The 12,412-nt window shown below is 36.1% G+C and overlaps 1 pseudogene; it reads right to left on the bottom strand.

Moving 5' to 3' along the window:
• LOC121234230 overlaps positions 1-11,210 on the bottom strand; it is a 31,957-nt pseudogene extending 20,747 nt beyond the window's left edge.
• Between the last annotated feature and the right edge of the window lie 1,202 nt (positions 11,211-12,412).

Raw genomic sequence — 12,412 nt, 5'->3', positions numbered from 1 at the left:
AAGTACACAAGAAGTATACAAGAAAAGGCACCTAATTAGGTACAGAATTATAAAGATAAAAGTTACAATATTATTACTAAAAATAAGTACAGAGTCAAGTCGAATGCAATACCCACAAATGGATATGCGCATGCACCAACACAATCATGTGCTAGGGCTTAGGCCCTATATTGCATCAAAAAAAAAAGTTCATGTGCTTATATCTACCTAGATTGTGTCATAAAATCAACAATAACAAAGTGTAGACACATAAAAATGTTCTAAGTTTGGTTAAGTGTGTGTGTGTGTGTGTGTGTGTGTGTATTATATATATGAATAATGCTACTATGCAGCCTCATTTTGCCCATTATTTTGATCGCTCATGCATTTATTTTTTTTTTTTTCTTTTACTTACTGATTAAAGAAGTGACTATTAGTGTATTGGTGTATTTTAAAAAAAAATATATATTTAAAAATGTTAAAAAAATGTAAAGAAAAAAAATAAAAAGTGAAATTTGTACTAGTGGGCACGACCAGTGGTCAAAGCTAGGCAGCACACTAGCACTACCCATATATATATATATATATATATATATATATATACACACACATATAATGTATCTATCATCTAAGGGCTTTCTTTAAGGCAGAAAAGAACAATTTTGACAACACAATATATATACACATAAAATTAAAATCAGGATACTCAGCATAAATACAAAGCCCCCAAACTACAGTAGTAAAAATCCATTCAGTAGATCCACTTAATGTGTACACAAAAAGATGTATAAATATGTTGTCTAATTTGCATTCGTCATATGTATACATGAGTACACAGAGCGGGGAGAAGGGGTTAACGAGCTAAACAATCTAATTAGAGGCAAAAATAAAAAAATAATATAACAAAAAAGCTACCTGGAAGAATTTACTGCCAATTTTATTGTTTTAATATGGAGACAAACCTGACAAGCAAATACTAGAGTTTTATTGGTCTCTATAAGGAATAATCAAAGATATAGGATGCCATGAAAATAAAATAAATAGAACCAACAAAAACAAAGATACCTGTCCTGATGGGCTATCCAATTTATACCACACTGTACCAGTTTGACCTTCACTTTCAATTGGAACAGTCACAGAACCAAGAACAGCACTTTTCCAAACTATATCCCAATCATATATTGTCACATTAATCTGCTCGCCAGTAGGGAAAAAATAAGCTTCATGTATGAAACAACTTTAAGAAATCCTTAATCTCAACAAAGTGATCTATGTTAACATACATATCAAATGTCCAACATTGAAGGATGAAATATTGACTTGCACAGGTCTTGTCTCATAATATTTGTTTACTATGTGAATTGGGTTTCATAAGTAACTAAAAAAAAATCAGTTTTAGTTTCGACAAGCCCTTTTGGGATATAGTATATATGTGACTAGAAGTTCCCTGGATCATAACAAATGATATCAAAATCAACAAATGATATCAAAATGACATTGTGGAATGAAGTCTTTGCTCAGATAGGATTAGCTTGGGTGATGCCGAGAAGGGTAATTGACCTCCTAGCTTCTTCTTCTTTTTACCTCCTAGCTTCTTGGAGAGGCATTCAGGGAAACTCTCAGATTGCATCATTATGGAAGATGGTTCCAATATGTTTATGGTGGTCTATTTGGAGGGAGAGGAATGAAAGAAGTTTTGAAGATCAAGAGCAGTCAATAGAGGAGCTTAGGAATTTCTTTTTCAATACTTTACCCCATTGGTCGATTGTAATTGATTTTCATGGCATGACTTTTCATGAATTCCTTGTATCACTAAACTAGCACGCTCAGACGTTGCTCTTGTATATGTCCCGTATACTTGGGCTCTTACCTATTCTTATGACAAAAAAAAATATTGTTTACAGATTAAAAAAAACAACTTAGTAACACCTGTTCTTATGATTAAGTATTGCAACAAATGTGAGGCGGCAAGCCTTGACAAGGACATTATGAATTTGAGTGAGGAAAATTGTGAGGAGGGCTTGGGGGAGTTGGAGTTCTAATGTAGTTAGAAGTGTGTATGGTGTGGGCTTGTGGAAGTACATACAGAATGGGTGGGGGGAATTTGCCAACCACGTTTTGTTTAAGGTTGGAGGAGGAGATAGGATTCACTTTTGGCATGATCGTTGGTGTGGGGATTTGGCACTCAAGAATGCTTTTCCTTCCCTTTTAGAATGGCAAGGGATAAAGACACTATTGTAGCTGATTCTGTATCATTTTCCAATAATATTCCCCAATGGAATGTGAGATTTATTAGAGATGTTCATGATTGGGAAGTGCCAATTGTTAATGCCTTTTTCAGTAGATTGTATGACATAAAAATGGTGCAGGGAGGAGATGATAGAATGCTGGGGCAACATGCTGGAAATTCAATTTTTCTGTTCGTTCTTATTATAAAGTGCTGACATGCCATTGTGTCAACCAATTCCCTTGGAAGTGTATTTGGAGATCCAAGGTTCCGACTGAAGTTGTTTTTTTTTTTTTGCTGGTTGGTGTCACTTGGGAAGATCCTGACAAAGGATAATTTGAGGAAGCGCGATATAATTTGCATGGACTGGTATTACTTGTGCAAAAAAGATGGGGAGTCAGTTGATCATTTGTTTCTGCATTGTGAGGTGGCAAAGACTATTTGGGATGAGATTTTCGGCAGGTCAAGTGTAGCTTGGGTGATGCCCAAGAGAATGGTGGATCTATTGGCTTGTTGGAAATTATATAATGGGAAGCCATCATATTGTTGATATTTGGAAGATGATTCCTCTATGCTTAATGTGGTGCTTATGGCTAGAAAGGAATGGACACTGTTTTGATGACAGAGAACCTTTGTTGGGAGAATTTAGAGAGTTTTTCTTTTGAACTCTTTGCTTTTGGGCAAAAACTCTTGTACTGAATGGGGATATTTTAAATGCTTCTTTTTTAGACTTTACTAGTTTCTAGTTCATAGCTTGTATTTAGGTGTTTCCATTTGTATACTTCTTGTGTACTTGGGTTATGCCTAACTACTTACATTAATAAAATCTCTTTTAAATTGTCAAAATAAAAATAGTGATACCTCAAATTGTGATTAGGTCCCACATTTAGGGGGAATTGAGATGGCATTACATAGGTGCTAAGCTCCACATTGATTGTTTACCAAGCGGGATTTGGCTTCAAAAGTAATTTTAGGAGTTTCAATTGTAATCTCAATTACTTTAAAAATAATTGTAATTTTAACTATTCTTTTGGTATATGGTGCAAATGTGGCTAGGTGCTTCCCTGAGTCATAACAGAGGTAACATAAATAACTCAACTTCCACTAACTTGGAAAACTATGAAAATAGTATCTGTAGAAAATTTTAAGGATCTTGGCCCCGTACCAGAGACCTAGGAGGAACTCCTCGCTACACCTAAGTTATAAAGTTTATCAACAGGCAACCCCTTTAAACAAAACAAAAAGCTCCAAGGCTGTTACTAATTTATCAGAGAATACACTCAGGGAAAAAACTTTCCAAAGACAATGAAGCACAACAAAATATTACAATTGAAAACAGATAAAACCCAAGTACAAAAAAGCAATTAACTAATTAATTAACAGCTTCTATGAAGCATATAACTGAGATATTGATTGTTAGAGGTCATTCCTGTAAGAAGCGTACTACATAACAATATACTACTCTATCATATTATTCTTCTAGAATATATGATTTTGAACAATGAGAGAGTGGATAAGTACTGTGATGCCTCTCATAAGGAATACGTCGTTTTTTCAGGGTATAAATCCATAATCCCTTAGATTCAAAGCAGAAAAACTCTCTTCTTCAAAATACAATGTTTGTTTTTGTTTCTTCAGTCACCAAAAGTGTGATGGTTGCTGGTTTGGTTCCTCTGTAATTAGTGTTGGTTGGTTCTGTTGACCCTCTTATGGTTGCAGGTGTTTGCCATCAATGATTGTCTATATTACTTGCAGAAAATGCTGCCAATAGGCCATCATTAATGTACGGGTTGAAGAAAACTCCCATTGCCGATCAGCTGTGGGAGGAAAGCAAGAAGGCTGTTTGGAAACAGAGTAAGGAGTTACCTTATCTCAGGTTATTTCTTATCCAGGTTTGGGTTCTTTAAAATTCAGATCTGTTTAAAATCCAGTTCAAGTCAGGTTAAATTAGGTTAGATACTTGATTAAAGACGAATAACACAAGTCTTGACTCAAATGGTGTATAAACTCACCCTAGTCTCAGAAAAGCCTAAAAATATGTGTTCTGAACCATACTGTCTTACTGCAACAGTATTTTATGAGAATAACTTGTCAGTGCATAACTTCAATAGAAAAAAATGTACAAGTTAGCTATCAGTTTTTAATCAAATGCATGCCTACTTTGAAAAAATGACCAGGCATATTAGTGCATTAGAAAATGAAGAACACATTAATGTATCATCAAGTGGAGTTAAAATCTGTTCATACCCCCATCCTATGTGAATAAACCAAACACATCAGTATATGTTAACATAACCAAAAGAAAAATATGCATTCTCTTTCTTCCTTGACATGGGAAGATTAAAAATAACCAATATGTCATCCAGTAGGGGAAATATCAATTTCATATGCCGAACCTAGATAACGACACTAGGAATGTCAACACAGACATATATGCTAACATATACAAAAAACAACTTTTAATTATCTTTCTTCCTTCAAATCATATACACAGATCTGATAGTCCAACAGTGAGGGATCAAATATCTACTTTGATCATTGTTCCAAGTCAAAAGTTACAAACATAGAAATTGCATCATTAAGCTCAACTTGCAGTTGCAACTTGCATTGAAAATAACATTGGCAGAAAAGTCCAAGGATCTTGGCCTCATAGCAGAGACCTAGGATCAACTCTTGCTTCACCTAGATTAGGATGTAACAACCCAGCATTTCGAGCAACAAAATAACTAAATAAAAGGGTCTAACAATATTGCTTACTCATCTATTGAGAACTTCAGGTAAGAAAAAGAAAATTTCAAAGATAATGAAGTACAATAAACAAATATATTTATAAATATAAGTTCAAATAAAACTGCAAAGGGATAGAACCCAAATACACAATCAACTAACTGCATAAACAAGTTGAAAAAGGGATAAAGCCACCCCAGCCTTAGACAAGGCCAAAAAATAGTGATAACTCTAGTTATAGTAATGTCGATAGACTGAATTTGTCACCCATGGCAGAGAAGGGGAAAGGATGCCAGGTAGAGTCTCTATGCCCAGACCTCAAAGAGGCCAGGTGGGGAGAAGCATGCCTACTTTAAATGAAAATGAACATGCATATTAATATAGGAACAAAACTGAAAAAGAGTAGTAGTAGTGGTAGTAGTTGTAAAGGTATACTACCTGAACAGGAAGCTCATCAACAGAAAAATTGAACTCCTCTCCCCACATGGGATTTCTTGAACCAGGAACCATGGAACTGCACCGGTGACAACAAATGAAATAAGATCGTAGTAGATACAATAGATCTACGCAATCCCATATAAGATTAAGCAATAAATCTGGCTCTTAAAAAAATAAATGAAAGAACGTGAAGAAAGGACATTTCAGTAAAAAAAAAACTATTTTACTTTTAGCGAGAAAAGGATACTATAGGTCAGCTCATCTTCTCTTAACTACAATTACTTATAAGGACTGAGAAGCACTCAATATGCCGCTTCCAATCACTCAACTCTGCATTAAAGTCCAACAACTAGTTACATAAATCTGCTAACGTCAAAGGAAAGAAAAAGGATAGGCATATAATCACTCAACTCTGCATTAAAGTCCAACAACTAGTTACATAAATCTGCTAACGTCAAAGGAAAGAAAAAGGATAGGCATATCTAACACCTACGAACTATATGACACAAAGATGCCACCTACATACTGCCCTAGAATTTTCCAACTATATAATTCCTTACCTTAGAAAAGTGATAATATCCAGAAACCCTAATAACCCAAAGTTCTAAACATTAAAAGAGGAACCCTAACCCTACCTACGTAGTAAACTCTATTCCTGATAATTAAGCTAAGATTACTCTAGATAATATCACGTCTCATTAAGTACGTTATTGACTTAAACACAAAGTTACAGAGAGTTACATCAGTATTTTCGATCATATTTGACCAGTATAAGGCTGTTAAACATAAATGTCAGAGTTCAGCTAAACCAACAGCATCAATACATGTGCAAAGTAGGGGAAAAGATCAAGGTAACCTGAACCGCTTCTCTGTACCACAAGTAATGATAGCATAAGGATCTGATGTGCCATTTAGGTTTGCACCAATGAGATTCTTAGCTGCCAACAATTCCAACTGAAAAATACAGCACAAACCATCTCATTTTCAACAAGAAAGAGAAGACCCATTCCATTCAATTGAATCCAATGTAAACACTAATGGAAATAAACACGAGCCAAATAGGATCACAAGATCTTATATACCTTGATTAAGTATGGAAAATTAGTTTGAGGATATCCTTTCAATTGGCCCATCTACAAAATAAGGGCAGAACTGCACGTCAAACAAGTTAAAAATTAATCCATGACACACATACATATAGACTGTAACCAGTAGGATAAACGCACATATGCACTATTGGTATGTAAAGACAACATAAACTTTGAACAGATTGGCATGACTATAAAAACCATATATATATATATATATATATATATATATATATAATGATAAAAAGAATAACAACAACAACAACATCGGATCATTGGCCTATCATGCTAGATTGCGGTGGCATCCAACGAAGGCGTAGGTATTTCAAATTTGAAAATATGTGGCTGAAATCTGAAAGTTTTGTGGATAGGGTTGGACAGTGGTGGGCATCATATCAGATGCAAGGGACCCCTAGCTTCATCTTTGCGGGAAAATTGAAAGCTCTAAAAAAATATTTAAAGCTTTGGAACATGCAGTCTTTTGGTGACGTAGGGGAACGCAAGAAAAGCAAGGGGTTGGAGATTCAAGCATTAGAGAGGTTGCAAGAGGACCAGCCTCTTACACAGGAAGAAGTAGCTCGGAAGATAGGGTTGGTGGCAGAGCTTGAGAGGATTATCTTATTAGAAGAGACCTCTTGGCATCAAAAATCAAGAGTATTGTGGTTAAAGGAAGGAGATCGTTGCACGAAGTTTTTCCACCGAATAGCCAACTCTCATAGAAGAAACAACAACATTGAGATGCTGAGAATTGATGGAGTGGATTGCAGGGAAAAGCAGGTGATTCACAATCATGTAGTTGATTTCTATGAGCAGCTACTCTCCGAATAGATTGGATGGAGGCCTATGCTTGATGGGCTTGGTTTTGATGCCATTGGGCCACATGATGTTTGTCGATTGGAGAGGCCTTTTGAGGAGGCGGAGATTTATGAAGTGGTGAGGAAAATGGTTAAAGACAAGGCACCAAGTCCCAATGGTTTCTCTATGGGTTTCTTTCAAACATGTTGGGACATGTTAAAGGATGATCTAATGAAAGTGTTTCAAGAGTTCTTCTCAGCTGGAAAATTTGCAAAAAGTCTTAACGCCACTTTTATTGCTTTGATACCAAAGAAAGTTGGGGCTACGGAGATTAAGGAGTTTCGGCCTATTAGCTTAGTAAGTGGGGTTTATAAGATAATCTCGTCTAGGTGAGTTATTGGGGAAGATAATTACAAAACTCCAAAATGCATTTGTAAAGGGTAGACAAATTCTAGATGCGGTTCTTATTGCCAATGAATGCCTTGTCAGTAGACTGAAAGCTGGCACTGCAGGTATAATTTGCAAGCTAGACATGGAGAAAGCGTATGATCACGTTAACTAAGATTTCTTTCTTTATCTTCTTAGGCGGTGTGGTTTTGGGGAGAGGTGGCAATCGTGGATCTATTGGTGCATATCAACGGTAAAATTCTCGATTTTGATAAACAGAAGCCCAGCTAGCTTTTTTCATAGCACACGAGGTTTACAACAAGGCGATCCTTCGTCTCCATTACTTTTTGTTATTGTGATGGAGGTGCTAAGTAGAATGACATCGGCAATGGTTAACAATAGTTTCGTGGCTGGCTTCTCGGTTGGTACCCCAGAGAGGGGAATTATTAATATTTCCCATTTGCTTTTTGCAGATGACACACTTATATTTTGTGAGGCGGACCTAAACCAGGTTCGAGCATTGAAGGCTCATCTCCTTTGCTTTGAAGCGGCATCCGAGTTAAAGGTGAATTTTGATAAATCAGAGATGGTGCCAATTGGAGAGGTTCAACACATAAGACAGTTGGCTAACACTCTGGGGTGTAAGATTGCTTCTCTCCCTATGACTTACCTTGGGCTCCCATTGAGGGCTACCGCGAGAGCGTCTTCGTTATGGGACACAGTGATTGAGAAGGTAGAGCGGAGGCTGGCAGGATGGAAGAGAATGTACCTGTCAAAAAATGGTAGGATCACCTTAATTAAGAGTACATTATCTAATTTACCTACTTATTTTTTATCTCTTTTTCCTATCCCGGCAAGCGTGGCGGTTCGAATTGAGAAACTTCAACATGACTTCTTGTGGAGTGGTGTGGGGGAGGAGTTCAAATTCCACCTCGTCAAGTGGGAGAAGGTATGTCGCCCTATCTCCAATGGTGGATTGGGTATGAGAAACATGAGAATTTTTAATCGGACGCTACTTGGCAAATGGTTGTTGAGATACAATGAGGAACCCGAATCCCAATGGAAGCTTGTGGTTGAGAGCAAATATGGAGGATTATGGGGGGATGGTGCACTAAAGAAGTGAGAGGGGCTTACGGAGTGGGGTTGTGGAAACATATAAGAAGAGGATGAGAGGTATTCACTAGACAAACTAGATTTCTTGTGAGAGTGGGTTCCAGGATTAAATTCTGGAGTGATATTTGGTGTGGTAACAGTGCTCTACAGGATGTATTTCCTTCACTTTTTTGGTTTGCAAGTGCTAAAGATGCTTCAGTGGCTGAAGTCATGGTGATAGCGGGGGAGCAAATTCAATGGAATATCAATTTTAGTCGAGCGGCACAACACTGGGAAATTAGCAGTTTTGAAGAATTTTTCAGCCTCTTATTCTCTATAAAACCGAGCAATCAACAGGAAGATAGGTTGTGGTGGACACAAGAAGGTAAAGGCTCTTTCTCGGTTCGTTCTTACTACAAGTCCCTCACACAAGAGCCCAATATTCAATTTCCATGGAGAAGGCTATGGAGACATAAGGCACCACCCAAAGCAGCCTTCTTCATGTGGACAGCTTCATTAGGTAATCCTCAAAACCGATAATTTGAAGAAACGGAAGGTGATCATCGCAGATTGGTGTTGTATGTGTAGGAAAGGGGGTGAATCGGTGGACCACCTCCTTTTACATTGTGAGACAGCTAGGGTGTTATGGAATGAAGTGTTTAGTAGACTAGACTTGGCTTGGGTGATGCCCGAGACAGCGATGGTAGTTCTAGCCAGCTGGACAAATCTAAGAGGCATTCACAAGATTAAAGTTGTGTGGAAGATGGTCCCTATATGTGTCATGTGGTGTTTGTGGCAGGAGCGCAATGAATGGACTTTGGAAGACAAGGAGAGATCTCTAGAGGAACTAAAAGTTTTTTTTATTAGAACTCTATGTATTTGGGCCATTGTTGTTGATTTTGATGGCATGGATCTACATGATTTTCTTGTCTCTATTGAGCCTACTTAGATAGGGCATACTTTCTGTATATGTAGTGAGCTATGCCTATTTGTTGATTAATAATATTTATTTACTTATCAAAAAAAAAAAACAACAACAACAATAATTACGTAAGCAATAAAGAAAGATTAAAGCCGTACATACAAAAGGAGACAAAAACAAAATTCTGAATCAAAACTGCACCCTGACAAACGAACACTCTTCACGAACAAGAATAGCACCTTCCAAAAATACACATTTTAAATAAAAGCAAGTGCTACATTAATGCATTTGGTAATTTCAATAAAAGAAAAGGACTTGTAAACTAATAACTTCAGATAAACACAAATAAAAATGCAAAATGGCAAGAGTACACGTAGAAAAATCTTGAATTCACTAACTCAAAATCGGAGCATTTCATTTCCACGTGATCAAGAAGTCAAAATATTAAATGCATAATTTTCTCATTTCCAACATCTTCTCAGCACCCAACAAAAGTACCTGAGCAAAACTAAACCTTATCGTGTATGCAAAACACCATTTATATAACTGCTCTAACATATTTAAGAACAACACCAGATTGTTAACCTCACATGAATCGGCGACATTTTTTACCCTCAAAACCATTAATTCTCAAACAGTCACACTACTTCACATTAAGAATAGAAAAAATAACTCAAATTGACCTCATCATCGTTGCCCGTGGCATTTCTTACTAAGAATACACAGAAGAAAGAAAAACTTGCCGCAATTGGCAATAAAAGTAATTTACATTCGCATGCAAAAGAAAAAAAAAAAAAAAAAAAAAAAAAAAAAGAACGTTAGAATTGACAGGAATTGACCTTGTCTTTATCAGTGCCGCCAGAATTCGGCAAATTGCTGTCGGCGAGTGCTGGATGACCCTCGCTCCGGTACGTAAAGAACAAGTAAGTGAAGATCACGAATACCGAAGCGGACACCGTGACCTTGATCTCCCAGCATGAGGGGACAAAAATATCGAGAGCCCTCTCGATCATTATCATCCCGAGCCGAGAACGGTAAGAAACCCCGGAGTGAAACGAAAAGGAACTAATCAGAAACCGAAGGGGACTTCTAGGGTTTCTTGTAGAAAATTGATAGGGTATGAGGGATCGGGAAGGCCATCGACAAGGAGAGTTTTCAAGGAGAGGAGCACTTCCGACTCATTGAGCGAGTGAGAGACGTCGAGGTTGGACCGTTGGAGCGGGGAGCATGGAGGTTGACAATTGATCGTAGTACTTTCGATGACCGAACTACCATTCAGTCAGTAACGAAATAACGGCGACACCCACTCGGTGCGTATCGAAATTTTGTGGGATTGGGAATTTGGGAGGGGTTGATTTGGGAGGGGAGGGGATCTTTTAATACGAATAGTATCAACGCGTGGGAAGATCTCGCGCATGCATTTGCAACAGTCTCTTTTTCATCGTTTCTTTTCACGGATGACCTCTTTTTTTCACCCTCGACTCTAGATTTTAAAGTCGAGGGACAAAAGAACAGTGTTTCGTTAGGTGGATGAACTCTCTTGTTCATCGTTGAATCTAGATTCTAAAATCTAAAGTCGAGGGACAAAAAAACAGTGTTTCGTTACCTGTGATACGTGTACCACTATTCTTAACAAAATAAAAAATAAGTAATTTATATAGTTATTAAAATAAATAATTTGTATAGTAACGGTACTTTAGTTTCGTTTAGATGTTGAGTTGAATTATAAATAATAATATTTTATGAATTCTATTGAGATAGATTTAATTTTTTAACATTAAAATAGGTTTAATTTTTTAAGTTGAAATATATGAAATAAATTAAGATTTAATCTTTTTATATAAAGTTAAAAAAATAGTGAGTACTATCAATTATTAGTTTGAGTTGAGTTGAGTTTGGTTCAACAACTAAATACAATCTTATAATAATTTTAGTGTTTGAAATTCACGTAAGAAAATCTAACTGTTTTTAAAAGCTATTTTTTAAAAATAAATTATATTTACAATCTTAAAGTATACAAAATTTGTTAAACAAATTATATCGACCTCGTGTTTATTAAAAATATATATATAATATTAATAGAGAAGTGTTATTTATTATCTCAATTTTCATTATCCACTCATCATTATATGATGTGGCATTAAATGATTTGAGACTATTTATTATATTTCATTTATGAATTTATCATCTAATATCACATCATAAAATAATAAGAGGATAATGAGAAAATAGATTCGGAATTGATTTTTTCATATTAATAATCTCGTTAATCAAAGCTGAGTACAGTTTCCATCAGCAGATCCACTTATATTCTAAATGAGTTTTACTAGTTACAAGCGGTTTGGTATATACCAAATCGTATACCAATACTAACATAATTTTTTTAATTGAAAAATAAAAATAAAAAAAAAATTTAGAGAAGAAAAAGTCATATGTTTCATAAAAATTATTTTCGTCTTCAATTTATACTATTTTATTAAATAAATAATTTACATATCAATACTAATGCATAATTTAATAAGCGAACTTGCTTGCCAAAAAAACTTTTCCATCCGATATACTTAGGGGATTTGTTTTCCCCTTTTCATAATTTGTGAGAGTTGGATATGTGAAAAGGATCTTGCATGGAAGTTTTCATCAACGTTTGGCAAACAGAACTGCTCTAAACGGCCCATCAGTGATGACAAGAACTCGCTTAGCCACCACGGGACTGGTTTGAGCTTGGATCTGGGCCACTCCATGGTGGCTAGGCTAGTC

The sequence above is a fragment of the Juglans microcarpa x Juglans regia genome, chromosome 1D, assembly GCF_004785595.1.
Source record: "Juglans microcarpa x Juglans regia isolate MS1-56 chromosome 1D, Jm3101_v1.0, whole genome shotgun sequence".
NCBI lineage: Eukaryota > Viridiplantae > Streptophyta > Magnoliopsida > Fagales > Juglandaceae > Juglans > Juglans microcarpa x Juglans regia.
The sequence above is the reverse complement of the archived record's forward strand: the minus strand, read 5'-3'. Positions and strand labels throughout refer to the sequence as shown.